The following is a 17,946-nucleotide window of genomic DNA, read 5'->3' as shown; positions in this document are numbered from 1 at the left end:
AATCCCTAGGCAAAGGGATCATCCAAAAAATCAAGGAGTTCCTCCACTTCCATAATCCTTGTAGGGCCGTCGCTCTCACCAAGTGTCAAATTAGCAAACTGATACTACTCAGTCATCCCTCCTTTATCATGAAACAAACAATTTTCCACTGCACTGCAACATTAATATATGTTAGGTCTAGCCAACCAAGATTGTGAATCATTCTCCAAACACCTTTAGTTGCTATAAAGCAAGCCCTCATATTCAGATAGCGAACACTTCTTTCGAGGCTTGGACAACATTGAGGGTATGTATGAGCTCAACAACGAGGCAAGAATCTTGGACCTCGAGATGGACCTGTATGGCATGAGAATGGATGGAGGGGAATCGGTACAAGAATACAGAACCAAGATGAAGATGGCGTGGGATCAATTGGCAGTAGTTGGTCAAAGAACAAGCTCGACTAGGATAGTAAGGCTGTTGTTGGGAATTATCCCCTCGAGCTATAGTAGTTTTGTGACTATAATGATTGCAGGGAAGAGGCCGGCACCGATGACTTTCGAGTAGCTAGTTTAATTGTTGCTACAACAAGAAGCTCGGGAAAAGAAGTATGAAGGTACATAAAAGGATGATAAGCTATGGTGGGTCTCAGCGGTGACTCACGTGTCATGGGGTAGTTGAAGATATGCCAACGGAGCTTCCACTCCCGGCTACTCCTTATGGGAGCAATGCATAGCACGAGCCATCCGCAAGTGTCACTCAAGTGGCCTCCAGATTGTTGCAATGTGGTTTCACGCGAGGAAGGGGAAGAGGGGAGGGGAGAAGAGAGGAGGGAGAAGGGAGGAGGAGGAAGGGAAGAAGGAGAAGGGAGTGAAGGGGGATAGAGTGATAACCACAAAGGCACTACAATGAAAACAAGAGAACACCCAAAACACTCTCTTGGAAGAGAAGAGGGAGCTTGTATTCAAACTTGTGCAAACAATAATGAAGACCAAAGTCAAACATTTGGCCTTTTATACAAGTCACCTTTTGAAGGGAGGGCCAACCCTTTTCCTTTTTAGCACTCTCCCTCACTTTACAACCATGGGCTCTTGGGCTTGTAGGGCACCAAGGCATATTGCTATTATTACGAACTCTCCCTACTAGTGGAAATAACGCTTGTGTTAACCATATTAAAGCGCTTGGGACAAACCTAGTATTAGGAGGTGCTCCTAACCGGTTCTCAAATAACACTTGTGTTAGCCTTGCCACTCCTAGGCTCAGGTGATTTGGGGCTCAAACTCCTTGAGTGTCCTCACACCTTCACTTGTTTGGGGTTCGAACCTCATGAACGTGGTTCAAAACCTGGAGTGACGAGGCTAGGCTTCCATGAGACACTCAAAGGTAATCTTGAATGTTGTTGGGAAGCCTTTTCTTTAGAATATTTGGGGAACAAACTCCTTGAGTTTGAGGTGTATTTCTTTCGAGGCTAATTTCATTGGTATCGCTATTTCTTGTGGATGTGGAGCTGAACAGTGCAAGGCCAATGCACTCTTCGTGGCCCAGAAGTGTGCATATCCTTATTCTTGTAGCTCCTTGTTCCAGGTGTTGGCAGCTAGAACATACAGCCTGTGCACGTTGCCTGGAATATTTGGGCGTTGGGGCGGGCTTAGGATATTTGGGGATCAAACTCCCTGAGTTTGAGCTATACTCCTTCCGTGTGCACATTGCTTATAATCATTGACCTTGGTGTATTTGGGTATCAAACTCCCTTGAGCTTGTCCTGCTGAAGTAAATCATTCGGCTTGGTCACATTTACTAATTGATTACCTTGCATTTGGCGGTTGTACTCTTAGATGTTAACATGCCCCCTTTCCTATTGTTGATTCGTCCTCGGGTCCAGCCACACTGGGGGAGGGTGATGGAGAGGGAGGATGGTGTAGCGGTCCAGCTGTCTGGACGTGAGGCGATCAAGGTACAAACGGTACTTCCAAAAATGGGTGGCATGCATATCCTCATAAGTGCGGAGGTGATGCCCGTGGAGATAATGCGGAGGTAGAGGCAGAAGCCTTGGAACTGAGTTGGACCAACATCGGGGTTGAAGACAATTCTGGTGGTCAGATTGTGGATTTTGTCGTCGATGGGGCAGTTGTGGGTGGGAAGGTCGTAGAGGAGTAAGAGGATGAGGCGATTGAAGTGGACAGCGGTGACAAGGGTTGGATCTGGGACTGAGCCGTAGGTGTTGTTGAATGACTGGAGGCGAAAGCAAAAACCTTCTTGCATCATTTCTTTTGGGACGTTGTACTTAGGAAAATTGTACAACACATTGGGGTCCTATTGCTGGAGAGCTCAAAAGGCGGCCAACGTCGTTCCATGGGCATGTCGAGTGAGTGGACTCAATGATTGATGGGCGCACTACAAGAGTAGCACGAAAATTTTTGTAGCTTCAAAAATGGGAGCCGCCAATTTGGCTGTAGACCAGCATCTGCATCAGTCACGAGAACGGGGCTATGGAGGGCAAGGTTGTATCCTCTTCTTGTTCACTTGGGATGCGCTTAGCACTAGTCGTCAAATGATTGCGCTATGAACTGTGTGAGAGGGCGCACCTCAAGAATTTCATAGAGGTGGAGGTTGGAGCCCTCGAGCTAGTGCTTCCAATGGTACATTAGCGCACTGTTCAGTAACTCTTGGAAGGATTGTAAGTCTGGATGCCAATGAATATCTTCAGGAGGAGACCTTGGTGGGGATGGCAGAGCTTCGTCATCGGCAAGCGGCATTGACTTTGTCTCTAGTGGGTTGGAAGGAGTCGTGGCATCGGTGCTTTGTACAAAATGTGCTGCTTTGAGCAGCATGTTGAAGGCCTCGCCAGAGAGGTTGACCGGAGCTTTGGAGGTGATGGATGGGGAGGTCCATGCTTTGCGGTGGTGGTGTTGGAGGCATTGGACGAGTACTCGGGTAGTGTTGTCCTAGGGAGAGGAGGTTGGGTAGCTTGTTGGGTGAGTTGGGCGGGACCAAGCAGAGGCAATAATGGAATATCTTGAGGGGGGGCGGTGGTATGAAATAGGGTGATTGGATTTTGTTCCTCATCGTTAGTTATTTCCTCAAGGTATGCTACATGTATTGTTTCAAAATTGCTCACCAAGGACTCAAATGAGTCTTGGAGAGCTTGTAGTACCCCATTAAAGAGTATTATTATTCCGAGGGGTTGGTAGGTGGTGGACTGGTAGGCCGCAAGATGTCCTTGAGCTTGGACTGCTAAGGCTTGACCGTAGGTTTGCATGCAGACTTTGGGGAGTGCAGATCCATGGTGTGAGATCCTCGGGCTTTACAAGTTGCATCACTTCATCGTCCGCAGGATAATTAAGGGACTCAATGATTGTCACTCTATCCCCCTTGACTCCCTTCTCCTTCTTCCCTTCCTCCTCCTCCCTTCACCCTCCTCTTCCTCTCCCCTCCCCTCTTTCCCTTCCCTCTTCCTTGCATGAAACCACATTGCAACAATCCGAAGGCCGCTTGAGTGACACTTGTAGATGGCTCGTGCTATGCATTGCTCCCACAAGGAGTAGCCGGGAGTGGAAGCTCTGTCGGCATATATTCAACTACCCCACGACACGTGAGTCACCGCTGAGACCACCACACTTTTGGCACCACTGTCGGGGAGAAAAGGTATGCATTTGCATTTGCACTTGTCTCCCTTCGTTATATTCCCATTGGACAAGTTTTCAAGCTTACCTTGGAGCTTGTTAGTGGAGTTGTAGGAGAGAAGAGAGGTGGAAAGAGCAAGAGAGAGAGAGAGAGAGAGAGAGAGAGAGAGAGAGGACAGAAATTCATTTTTTTCATGTAGGAATGCCATTTGTGAGCATATGAAGCTTGTTTTGGTTGAATTTTGGTGTTTCAAGTTGATAGGAACTTAGTAGGCTTGATTGCTAAGGTGTGTGTCTGGTCTAATCACCTCAAAAAACAATAAAACTAAGGATTTTTGTCAAGTTTTGAAGTAGTTTCATGTTCTAGAACTTCCTTTTTTGAGTTTTTGCATTTTGACTTTCAAAAAGTGTTTGTTTTCAAGTTTTTTTTCATGGAGTAGGTAGAATAGGTAGTGTAGCACCCCCCCATCACAAAAAATCAGGAATAGAACTACAAAATCCTCAAAAATCACCAAATCTCAGTCAGCGAAACTGTGTTTGACTATCCCGCCAAGTCGACGCTGTAGTTGTATTGCATCAACCAGTTTCCCTGCCGACCGACGCGTTAGCTGGATCCCTTCGGTCAACCTCCTTTGACCCAACATCGTAACACTTCCCTGTCGACCTAACCCCTGACTACGGTTTACCCCGTTGCCTGGAGTTAATGCTTGTAAGAGTTACTTCCGCATCGATCTGATAAGTCCTTGGCCGATGCTATAGAGGTTCCCCACCGACCATTGCTATTTTACCATCCCACCGTCGGTGCAGTGAACCTACCTCTCCGTCCGTGGTCATAATCATTCCCCTCCGCTGTTGTGTTACTCCATCGCACCACCCGTCGCTGTGAAATCCCGCCATCGTTGCTATACTATCCTGTCGACCAGTTTCATACCATATCCCTACGCTCATGGGGATATCCTATCCGTTCAATCGCATCAACCATGTGGCATTAATTCCCCGTTGATCATCACGATACATCCATCACATCGGCTGGTGCTATTTCCTTATTTTGTCGATCGTCTCGCTGAATGGTTACGTCGCCGCCTGTCGCCAAAACCATGCTACACCGCCTGTCGCTATACCCATAGCCCACCGATCGGTGCTATGGAGTTACCCCGCTGACCACTGCGATACCTCTGGGGTAGCTAAGGAATTAACAGAAAATTCTAGAACTGCAGTTCAGCTTGGGTGTCCCCAGCTAGAGGCATCCCACATGCACTTGAGGTCCGGAAGGATTTTGCCAAAGGGTCTAGTGCCAGAAGAAAGTGTTTCAAGCTATGCTCAGCCCACCCTCTATTTTAGTTGGGGGTCCGACGGCTCAATTCCAAGCCTCCACTTGTTCGTAGGACCCCGTCTGGAAACTCCATCTAGTTCAGACGAAACAGAGAGTCTTGAAGGAGTGATAAGAGACCCCACGGGTCCAAGGGCATCAGAAGCCCCCTTCATGAGTGTAGCCTCTCCCAACTCTCCTGCACCTTTGGTTGCATCCAGGCTTAGAGGTACGTTCTCTAACATGTTCGGCCGCTTAGGAAGAACAGAGTCGGCAGACATGGAGAACCCCTTTGCCGGCATGTCCGTAGGAAGAGAAGGCCAACAACATAAAGTTCTCGAGCCACAGACCGGGACAGAAACTACTTTCACCAATCCAAGTTCCTCCGCTTATGCTAGACACCCCAGTGGGAGAACATGGATGATGAAGATCCATGGATGAGGGAACTCCGTAAACAAGACCTGAGTCGAGGGGATACTAGGAACTTCCAAGGTGAAATGCCTTACAACCCTCTAACTATCCCGGCCCCACCAGCCTTCATCAACTTTGGGGCACTGCAGTTCCCACCCTACTGCCCATAGCATGGGACCAATGTTACCATGTCCCAGGACCCACCACCTCCAGGAGTCCATCCCTTCCCCTCTATACCTATTGCGCCAATGAACGCAGGCATGGGTACTTCTATCCCAATGCTGACACCAGCAACTACATGGACACCACCACTTGGGCAAGGCCTAAGGCCAACCCTGCTACCCATCAGGCCCCTAGCAACACCACCTTCGCTAGCTGCTCAAACGGTGTTGATTGACGAGGCAATGCATATTTTAGTGAATGCCCTAGGAAGGGGGGCAACACCACCACCACCCGCCCCAGTGTTCCCTGTAGGGATGGCAAATCTCTCAAGAAGCCGTCCCATAGCCATTTCCAAGCTGATGACCAAGTTCCTCGGAGAAGGAGACCCGCTCTCTCACATGGAAAGGTTCGAGCAGATTTGTGAAGCCTTAGGTGCACTAGGTGACCTTGAAATGGCTAATGCATTCGGCCTTAGTCTGGATGGCAAGGCAGGTCAATGGTATAGGGCTCTCACCCCAGAGGAAATTATCAACTGAGAGACATTGAGAAAGGCTTTTATTGTGGGATTCACTCCCAGCGGCCATAAATGGAGCCCAATCAACCAGTTGTATGGGGTAAAACAAAATGACAAAGAATCCCTGAGGGATTACATTGCCAGGATTAAGAACCTCCATGCCCATTGTGAACCCTATGAGCGAATGAGCGACAAACGACTGTAGCCACGCTTCCTTATCGGGTTGGCAAACCCAAAGCTGCATGGTGATGAATCCCACCTCCTTTGATCTATGCAGCAATGTGGCCATCCGTATATGTGACAATATGATAGACAAAGTGGATTCGGACAAGGCCTCATCGTCCCCCTCCGAAGTAGCCCCATTAGCTAGGTCCTCGAGTGTAGAGTCAAGCAAGAGGAGGCTAACAAGCCTAAAAGCTTGGATGTGAGTGAGCTAGCCTCCAATTTGTTGGAGTAGCTAGGTCAGCAATGGAGAGCAGGAACCTCCAAGGAGGTGCCGAGGAACCCCCACTTGTTTCCACAAAGAGACAATGTCTGGTGTGGGGTATGCAATGGCAACCACCCCTCTAATGAGTGCCTGTGCCTAGTGGTAAGGCCAACACTCTACTGTGCACACTGCCATAGGTGGGAAAACCATGATACCTCCCAATGTCATTTTTCGAGGTCCCTTCCGAGGTATCAAATGCGACCCCCATTGGCCCTAATGGCCCCACCCAACCCCTCGATTCTGCAAGGTGGCCTCGTAGCTAGCTCTAGCCAGTACCGTGCCCAGCTAGCTCCGTTGCCTCCACCCATACTAAGTCCACAACCCCACTACCTCGCATCACCCCAGTCAATCAAGTGTTGGTCGAATAGTTGCCCAACGACTCGGAGGAAACAGATCCTGATCATGGACCTCATGATCATTACCCTTACGAGGAGGGGTGTGGAGCCCTGGCTCACTACCTCCCGCCAGAGGATCAACAAGTCCCCATATTCCAAACTGCCCCCGTAAATGCAAGGGCAAGAGATCTGAACTCAATTGCTCGAAGGCCCCCACTCCAATGTTATACCTACCAAGGTCCCCATAGAGCAAGTGAATGCCCCTACTGAGGCACTTTGAACCTGCCGGTGTCCTGTTTCAAATGCCAAGGCCCACACTTCTTGACGGACTATCCATACACTACTGCCCCAACCGCAACCAACCCCACTCCCTTGTGCGCGGGATGTGGCACGGAGCATCTATTCCAGGACTATCCCACGAGAAGACCAACCACTCCACTCACCACGCCAAAGAACACCAGCCTCAATCTGCTTAACATCAAACAAGGCCATGTGGCCACAGTGCCACTACAAGTCATTCCAAGGATACATGCCAAAGCACTAGGCAAGGCCATGAAGAAGCTCACCAAGAAGGGTAAGGTATCCCCATTGCCCAATCCCGAGATTCCTCTACAGCCTCTAACTCGTTCCAAGAAGGCCATTCGAGTAGGTGACGGTTTCGATTAGGTGTTCATCCAGGACGGTTCTGATGAGGAGACAACTACCCTTGCCACCTCCTCTGTTTTTGAACAGTCTTCCATCTAGGGTGACCTGGAGGTACCCCCGATTCCAGAAGTAAACAAACTAGTGCAGGCTCAGGGCCCGGCACCGGCACCCACCTATAAAGAAACCTACCCTGACCTGGTCTTAGAGAAGCAATATGTAAAGGATGCCCAGGACTTGGTGCGAGTGCCATGATAAGTTTGAGCATCGACTAAAGGCCAGTAGGGGGTTAGATACTATCCATCCCACTTGATGGGGCATCAACGGACAAAATCGCTCAAGGTATCAAAAAGAGTGGAGGAAGAAGAACACCTCAGCTTGGGATGCATAAGATATTCCAAGAAGACCCAGTGCTGCAGAACCTTCGAGATGAAGGAGACCTATACGGCTTTGATGACATGTCCATGAAGAAAGAAGCTTCACCAAAACCGTGTGACAATGCTGGGTTGGCTGCCATCCTATCCATAGAAGTGAAAATGCCAATTGCATCTCTGTTAAGAGGAAATCCCATCCTATGGCGTGATTTGTCCAATTGGATGAACAGGCCATTCCTACCTCCAACCCTTGCCAACCCTAGGTCCAACCAATCAACACTACCCAAGATTCCCATCAACAAGCTAGGCCAGTGTTTCAAGGGTGATGACACAATCGCCTCAAACATATATAGTTTGTTTCTTAAAATCATATAATTTAAAAAAAGAGAAAACAAGAGTTTACTGTAGTTTTTATATTAATTTTCAAAGGGTGAGGTTTTAGATTCTATACTTAAAAGATGTAGTCTACAACCATCATGCGATCGATCATATAGAAATTCATCGCATGTAGTCTACACCCATCATGCGAGCAATCAACCGATGTGTAGGGTTGTAAGAGAATCAAGCAATAGGTGATTGAAATTCATATAGAAGCTAGTACCTTAAAGGGCTACTATCAAGCCATGGAACTTTAAATATAGTGATGGGAAACTCTTTTTTTATGTTTATTGAGTTGCCAACAAATGCATCACTTGTGTTCTTTTTATGTCAAACAAATCAAAATTGTAGATGAAGTGTTCACCATGTACGTGACCACTAACTATACAATAGAAAGTGTAGCATCTTTAACACAAAGTTTGAAATTTCTTTGAAAATGAAATAAGACCAACGATGTACATCTAAATCCCTTTGTCAACAACACCATTAAATAACTATTGTGTGCGCATCTTCCATTGAAGAGTGGAGCAACTTGAAGCATGCAAGAGTGCATGTGTTGCATTTGCAACATAGCACTATTGTAGGCATAGCCACACATTTGGCCCATCTACCGTTAGGTGCATAGGATGATCCCAATGACATCCTACCTCATCAAGGAGTACTTGACTAAGTGTAATCAATCAAACAAATAGGATGATTTGAACAACACATTCACCTACACATCATTTTCAAATCATATGGTGTGAAAGGTTGATGCAAGGAGAGGGTAGATCATGTGGCTAGCAATCCCTTTAGGTGGCACATGAAACTATAGAAATAGGGAAGGTTGTAGATCTATGTATGGATATAGTTACATAGACAAATACAAAGACTTATGTGATTCCATGAAACCTTAGCTTTTGTAAAAATTCAATCAAAATTGGCTAGCTAAAAGTTTTCATTACCCAAATAGAATATTAAGTCCCATTGAATAGAATGTAGTAGAAGGGTGCTGATACTTCAATGGTTGCAGCATGTGTTCTATGATGCCTCTCATATGGTGATTTCATGCCAGGTGATGAGGCACAAGCAGAGGAAGTACGTCATATTAAGTGAGAGGTAGAGCTTCAGATGTCATTGCAGCAGTGGGTGGAGCAACAACTTGGGCGGGCCAAGACCAGTGTCTTCTACATGTAGAGACGATTACTCGAGCTGGATTTGAGGCACAGGTATCTATAAATGCATAACTTTGGGAGCTGAGACACGCATACATAAAGGAGGCAAGGGAGGTAGAGATGGTAGTGGTGGCTCGTGCAGCATGACCTCCTCATCATTAGGATGAGGCTAGCCCATCTAATCTAGGAGATGAGGCTTTGCTCGAGGGTACACAGCGGACGGTTGGGCAATGGATCATACAGGAGCCACATCAGAGCACGACTAGAGGATCATACATGGAGTTATCCAATTCTGATTCAGGATGATTGTTCATGCTTCACACATATCTTGTTTAGGGATGCACTTCTGCACGATGATGATGATGATGTACACATTCATTTTGGTACTTTCATGATGTTGTTCTTACTTTTATGATGTATGAGCATTTTGGTACTTTCATGATGTTCTAACTTTGTTTATCTCAGCTTATAGTTTGTTCAAATCTAACATAAACATTTAAAATTAGGAGTATCATTTTGAATTTCAGATATCTCAATTCACACATCTAATATATAAGGTATTTTAAAAATAATGCTGTGTGAAGTAATTCTAAACATTAAGCATTGAAATGGTGTTCAAGTATAAGGTCTCTCTCTCTCTCTCTCTCTCTCTCTCTCTCTCTCTCTCCCTCTCTCTCTTTCTCTCTCTCTCTCTCTCTCTCTCTCTCTCTCTCGTGCTATGAACTTTATCATTTTGAATATCATATTGAATTTCATATATATCAATGCTTGCAATTATTACACTAATATTGTCACTAATTTTTGTAAATTGTAGATTCAGAAAAAAATGTCAATGTTTAGCATGGAATGGTGCTCAATGGTAGTAACATGTGTTAAACATTAATACATGATTATGTATAATTGGTCCAAAATCATATAATATGTATATAATTTTTCCTAGGTAGTTACTAGTATTGAGTGCATGCAAAAATGTACCCATTATACCTTCTATCTGGCATATACCAAATCGATTGGCAACCAAATCTAGCATGGATGTAGGTCTAGGGTAGCCTAAGAGCTATGTAAAGTTTCATGCCCAACAAATAAGTCCACATGCGTGTTTGGTTAGTACATGCACCATTTTTCATACGTAGTCACTAGTAGGGAGTGCATGCAAAAATGTACGCATTATACCTTCCATGTGGCACATACCAAATCAATTGGAGACCAAATCTTTTAGATATGTATGTCTAGGGTATCCTAAGAGCTGTGCAAATTTTCATCCCCAACAGATAAGTCCACATGCATATTTGGTCAGTACGTGCGCCATTTTTCATACGTAGTCACTAGTAGGGAGTGCATGCAAAAATGTACGCATTATACCCTCCACGTGGCACATACCAAATCAGTTGGAGACCAAATCCTGTAGATATGTATGTGTAGGGTAGCCTAAGATCCGTGCAAAGTTTCATCCCCAACAGATAAGTCCACATGCATATTTGGTTAGTATGTGCACCATTTTTCATACGTAGTCACTTGTAGGGAGTGCTTGCAAAAATGTATGCATTATACCTTCCATGCGGCACATACCAAATCGATTGGAAACCAAATCTTGCATGGATGTAGGTCTAGCGTATCCTAAGAGCCGTGCAAAATTTCATCCCCAAGAGATAAGTCTACATGCATATTTGTGGTTATTACAGTCACCATTTTTCATATGTAGTCATAGTAGGGATTGCAAAAATGTATGCATTATACCTTCCACTAGCACATACCAAATCAGTTGGAGACCAAATCTTGTAGGGATTTATATCTAGGGTAGCCTAAGGGCAATGCAAAGTTTCATCCCCAACCGATAAGTCCACATGCCTATTTGGTTAGTACGTGTGCCATTTTTCATACGTAGTCACTAGTAGGAATTGCAAAAATGTACGCATTATACCTTCCACATGGCACATACCTAATCAATTGGAGACCAAATCTTGCAGGGATATATATCTAGGGTAGCCTAAGGGACATGCAAAGTTTCGTGCCCAACAGATAAGTCCACATGTGTATTTGGTTAGTATGTGCGCCATTTTTCATACATAGTCACTAGTAGTGAGTGCTTGTAAAAATGTACACATTATACCTTTCACGCAGCACATACCAAATCAGTTGGAAGCCAAATCTTGTAGGGATGTAGGTCTAGGGTAGCCTAAGGGCCGTGCAAAGTTTCATCCCTAATAGATAAGTCCACATGCATATTTGGTTAGTACGTGCGCCATTTTTCATACGTAGTCATTAGTAGTGAGTGCTTGCAAAAATGTATGCATTATACCTTCCACATGGTACATACCAAATCAGTTGAGACCAAATCTTGAAGGGATGTAGGTCTAGGGTAGCCTAAGGGATGTGCAAAGTTTCATCCTCAACAGATAAGTCCAGATGCGTATTTGGTTAGTACGTGCTCTATTTTTCATACGTAGTCACTAGTAGTGAGTGCTTCAAAAATGTATGCATTATACCTTCCACACGACACATACCAAATCAATTGGAGACCAAATCATGCATGGATGTAGGTCTAGGGTAGCCCAAGGGTTGTGCAAAGTTTCATCCCCAACAGATAAGTCCACATGCCTATTTGGTTAGTACATGCACCATTTTTCATACATAGTCACTAGTAGGGAGTCCATGCAAAAATGTACACATTATACCTTCCACATGGCACATAACAAATCTATTGGTAACAAAATCTTGCATGGATGTAGGTCTAAGGTAGCCTAAGATTCGTGCAAAGTTTCATCCCCAATAGATAAGTCCACATGCGTATTTGGTTAGTACGTGCGCCATTTTTTAAATGTAGTCACTAGTAGTGAGTGCTTGCAATAATGTACGCATTATACCTTCCATGCGGTGCATACAAAATCATTTGGCAATGAAATCTTGCATGGATATATATCTAGCGTAGCCTAAGGGCCGTGCAAAGTTTCATCCCCAACAGATAAGTCCACATGCGTATTTGGTTAGTACGTGCATAAATTTTCTTAGTCACATTTTTAAAACGTCCTAAAGCACAAAACACAATTACAACATAACTAATAATAAACAATTTTTCGTTTTATAGAAACAACATCCAAAGTCAGAAGTGCCTTTCAAATACTTTAGAACACATTTTACTGTTGCAAACCAATGTTGCATTGAGGGAGCAACTAGATATTGACCTAGAAAATTGGCAGTAAAAAGAACATCTTGTCGACTGTTCAACCCGATAAACTTTAGGCAATAGGAAACCAACAAGATTGGCATAGGGTTGATGTGAAACCACAACATCATGAGTCGATCAAGTATCTTTTATAGAGCTCACAAGACAAGGAGTAGTCATCGTAGAGTGAGCATTCATTAAGCCAAACTTTGGAACTACATCTTGAATGAATTTTGTTTGTCGAAGTAGAAGAATTCCCTTGTGATGAAACCGCCGAACTTGAATACCAAGACATGAATGAATGTCACCAAGACCAACCATATCAAATGCTAAGGATAAGATTTTCTTGACATGTTGCAGGAAACCGAGATTGTTCAAAACAAGTATGGTGTCATCCAGATAAAGACCAAGGATGATAAAAATAGCACCATCACATTTGACATGTAAGTTGGGGTCAGAGACACAAGAATTAAACCCTTGAGATGTGAGAAATTGGTCAATTTTCATGTACCAAGAATGGGAAGCTTGTTTTAGACCATAGAGAGCACAATGAAGGCGACAAATAAGATGGTCATGACCAAGAAGTATGAACCCTTCTGGCTGCTCCATATAGATCTCCTCTTTAAGATCTCCATTAAGAAAATCAGTTTTGACATCCATTTGATGAATCTCCAAATCAAATTAAATAGGAAAAAGCCAAGAGTACCCAAATGCTTGTACTACAAACCGGGTGAAAATGTATCATGATAATCAACTCTTGCAATTTGAGAGTATCCTTTTCCAACCAAACGAGCTTTAAACTTTTCAAAAGAACCATCGGCTTTGGTTTTGGTTTTATAAAACCACTAACATTTTATAGGAGTACAACTAGGAGGTAGTTCAGAAAGAACCCGTGTACCTTTAGAGATTAAAGAATCATATTTGGCTTTCATGGCCTCTTGCCATTAACTCTTTTACGTAGAAGAGATAGCTTCTGTATAAGTAGTAGGTTCTTCATGAGCAACCATTGCTTGATCAATGATTTCAAAGTCATCAACACAATTATAAGGAGAACCATGTTCAAAATCAATAGGGAGATCAACATAAATATCAACACTATCATCAGAGGCCTGTGTATGTGCATGATGCAAATCAAGATTTTTAACACATTACTCTGCAAATGGAGTAGCAATGATGCCATCAGATGAAGGAGTAGTAATGACAAAGGAAATATAGTAAGCAAGGATTCAGTGTCCTCTACATCCTCGGTAGACCATGCCCCTCCCATTTTGAATATGGCATCAGGAGACTGATTATCACCTTCTTAGAAGAGGGATCATCGAATCTATAACCTTTAAAATTAGGAGAATATCCAATGAATATGACCTTCAAGCTAGGAAGATCTAGCTTTCTCCCTATCTCTTTTGGTACATGAATATAAGCAATCCAGCCAAAAGTTCAAAAATGTGATACAAAAGGAGTCTGCCCTATCCAAGTTGTGATTGGTATCTTACTAGAAGGTGCAGTTGCAGGAAGATGATTTTGCACAAAGATGGCTATTAGAATTGCTTTTGCCCAAAAGCTCCGAGATAATCTAGAATAAAGGAGCATACATCGCATAGCATCAAGAGAAGTTCAATTCTTACACTCTACACGACCATTTTGTTGAGGAGAAATATGGAATAGTATATTGATGATGAATACCACACTCAATGCAATAATCATCAAAAGATTAGAAATATATTCTCCACCATTGTTGCTACGAAGGGTCTTGATACGAAAACTAGTATGAAGTTCCGTAGTAGTTTTATAAATTTGCTTGAATACTGATAAGGCCTCTGGCTTACTTCACAAGAGAAATGCAATTGTATATCTTGAAAAATCATTAAAGAAAGTGATGAAATACTTGTAGAAAGACTCAGATGGAGAAAAAGGTCCACATATATCAGTGTGAATGAGATCCAATAAAGCATATGAATGAGTTGAAGAAGATACATGAAAGGGTTTTCGATGATACTTGCCAAGAGCACAATATTCATAGAGGCCGATGTGAGGACGAGCTAGGAGATTCATACGATCCACAAGATTAGATTGATAGCCAAATAGCTTGGAAAAATCCGAATGAACAAATTGATGATGCCATATCTTGTAGTCTAGATCACCAGGGTCTGTAACCACATCAATTTGGCAATATCATCATTTAAGGAAAGTTGAAAGAGATTACCATGCCGAGGAGAAACTACTATGGTATGTCCATCTTTCTCAATCCGACACTATGTGTGGTCAAAGCCAATAAAGAGACCAAGATCAACAAGTCATGCAACATAAAGAAGATTTCTCTAAAGATCTGGAACATGGAGAATGCCTTGCAAGACTCTTGTTGAAGAAAGAGTGCCAAGATATAAATCACCACCCATGACTTGACAAGTAGTGTCAACAACAAGATAAACCAGTTTCTTATGAGGAGAGTATGATAATTATGTAACCATTGAGATTGATATGTCATATAACCAGTAGCACTAGAATCAACAATAAAAGTGAAACCATCTCAAACATGAAGTATCGTCTCTTGAGAGACATCAGAACATATATGATTTGCCTCTTGATGTGTATGGGCATCTTGTTGTTGAGAGCCATATGCTTGATTACATTTGCAGTCATAATGCCTCTTGTAACACTGAAAGAATGGATGATTTCCACCACAATATTCACAAGGAGAATTTTTGGATAAGCAGGGTTGCTTAGTGGTAACACCATGTTCCTCATCATATTGCCAAGCCCAACAATCAAAGATAAGAGACGTGGTAATCTACATGTAGAAATCGGAGTGGGATGGCAAGTTGCCTTTGCCCATGTCCCGCTCTTTCTCAAGTAAGCATCTATTTGCACTATGATAATTCGCATCGTCATGCTCTGTATGTGAATGTCGGTATTTCACACACACTAGTGCATGAAGGGGCAAATTGATATGTGTGTGTGTGCCTATGGGATTGGAGTCCTATGCAAGAAGTGTGTGAGTGTAGGTGTGCTAGAAGGTTCCAGTTAGGTGTGTGTCAGGTTGGTGTGATGAGTGAGTGATCATAGGAGGTGATTGATTGAGATAATCAGGGAGATGATTGTGGATCTAGGATCTACCTACATGGAGGCAGTTGCCTATATATGTAACCACTTTATGAATAAACAACTACATTTGTGTCTCATTGTCTTCATATGGATTTACACGTGGTATCAGAGCTTGGTTAGAATCTGAGTGCCAAGAATGAGATTCCTAGAAGATTCCAACTAGATTCCTCCTTCTCAAATACCTCCTATCTCTCCTTCTTCTACCTTGAGCTTTGATAGCTCTGTTCTCTCCATTTGCACAATATCTTGAGGAGCCCTTCTAGCCAAACCTTCCACACTTCTGGATGGCCCTCTTGACCAGTGGGATCTTTGAAATACGTCACCATGAAGACGCACTACCTCTCTATGTATTCCATGCCACTTCTGCAATGCTACTCACCTCAGTCAACAATCTTGCAATTCCTCTGAGCCAAGCTTACTCTACACCTAGAACTACCCTTTGAAGAATTTTGGGCCGACTTGGTCTAGCAATGAAGGAGAACTAGACAAAAAACTAGTCGACTTGTTTTGTGAAGACAATTTCCTCAAGCAAAGGAGATGCTATTGCCCCTGGAATTATAGTGCACCATTTTGGCTATGGTTTGTTCCGAATCTTCCTTGCATATGGATCTATGATTGTGCAGCAAAAGCCCCCATCTTGGTGATGCTTGGAGTGAGGTAACAAGCCTCCAAATTTTACATGTAATCTGCAAGCATTTCTAGTGTTATTTTTGGAGCTTTTTATGCTACACTAAATGCTTGAGGAGTAAAACACTCAATTAAGAAATTATTCTTCCAAAAATCAGTTCAAAGTGTGTCATTTCAGTTTAGAGAATGTTAGTTCAGTTGGTGCTAATCTCTTGACAACATGCCAACCTCAAGTTCTCAAAGCTCTTCAAAAATCAAGAAGACTAGCTACAAAGACAAAGTACAAGGTGAAGAAGACTCGAGTTAAAAGGTTGTGGGAGAAGCCAACTGGTTATGATTATGCCAAACAATTAGGTTTCTCAGAATTCTTATCTTGCAATTTGCATCTATATGGTGAAGGTGATCTTTTTGTTCAGAAAGATTGACCTATTGTAAAGGAATTAGACACTACCATTTGCTTGGTAAGACCTTCCCAAATGGCTTCCAAATTGAAAATAGATAAGTTTGAAGGAGAGGGGTTCCACACTTGGCAAACAAAACTAAAGTTTATTCTCATGAAAAAGGGAATATGGAAGGTAGCAAATGGCAAAGAATCTAAACTTACAACTAGAGAAGGAGAAGCTTCATGGCTTCCAAAAAATGAAAAGACTCTTGCTATAATTGCTCTTGGTCTGAGTGATTCCTATATTCATCACATTGATAGATGTGAGACTACTCATGCTGCATGGACTCATCTTGAGCATGTGTTTGGTGTGAAGATAGTGGGAGAGAGGGAAGGAGTCTCACTTGAGGCTTTCTCACAATCACAATGGGGGAATACACACAAAGATGGAGGCTGAAAACAGTTTTCCTCTTCTTAGTTGTGAAAGCCAAAAGAACTCTTGTACAAAGAAAATAGAAGAACCCTATATGTGGGTCTCAAACCAAACTCAACTAACTAAGGTGGCATACTAACTGAGCCACAAACTAGAGTAGATAAGGATAGCTGTCATCCATCTATTATTCGTGGGCGGTGTACCAACTGCATCTCCAGCTAACAAGTCGGTGACATAAATACACAACGGTCACCCTGGCATATCGCGAGTGGAGCTCGATATCTCAACACTCCCCCTCGAGCTCAATCCCAATTCCTGCACACCAAGCAGGTCTCTGAACTTGCGTGGCTTCTCTGCGCCCAATGCTTTCGTGAATATGTCAGCTACCTGATCCTCTGTGCTGACATAAACTAGATCAATAAGACCTAGTAAAACCTTCTCCTGCACATAGTGATAATGCACCTCAATGTGCTTTGTTCTAGCATGAAAGACTGGGTTCTTTGCCAAGTGTATGCTGCTCATGTTGTCACAATAAATGACAACGGGCCCATCTGATGCATATCATAGAGTAGCTTATGCAACCAAGCTACCTCACATGCAGCCATTGCTGCACCCCTGTACTCAGCCTCTATGCTCGACAAGGCAACTGTAGGCTGTTTCTTGTTGCTCCAAGTGACTGCAGCACTCCCAAAAGAGAACACATATCCACTGGTAGATCGTCTATCAGAAATACTACCAGCCCAATCAGCATCAGTGTATCCATGCAACTGTATCTGAACCCCAGCCTCATAAAATAGTCCATACTGCAATATGGACTTCACATACCTGAGTATGCATCTAGCCGCATCCAAATGCGGTTTCCTTGGAGCCT

This window comes from Dipteris shenzhenensis, chromosome 8, assembly GCF_047967505.1.
Source record: "Dipteris shenzhenensis isolate YYH24624 ecotype China chromosome 8, Dip_SZ_1.0, whole genome shotgun sequence".
Lineage (NCBI taxonomy): Eukaryota > Viridiplantae > Streptophyta > Polypodiopsida > Gleicheniales > Dipteridaceae > Dipteris > Dipteris shenzhenensis.
This window is presented reverse-complemented; position numbering follows the sequence as displayed.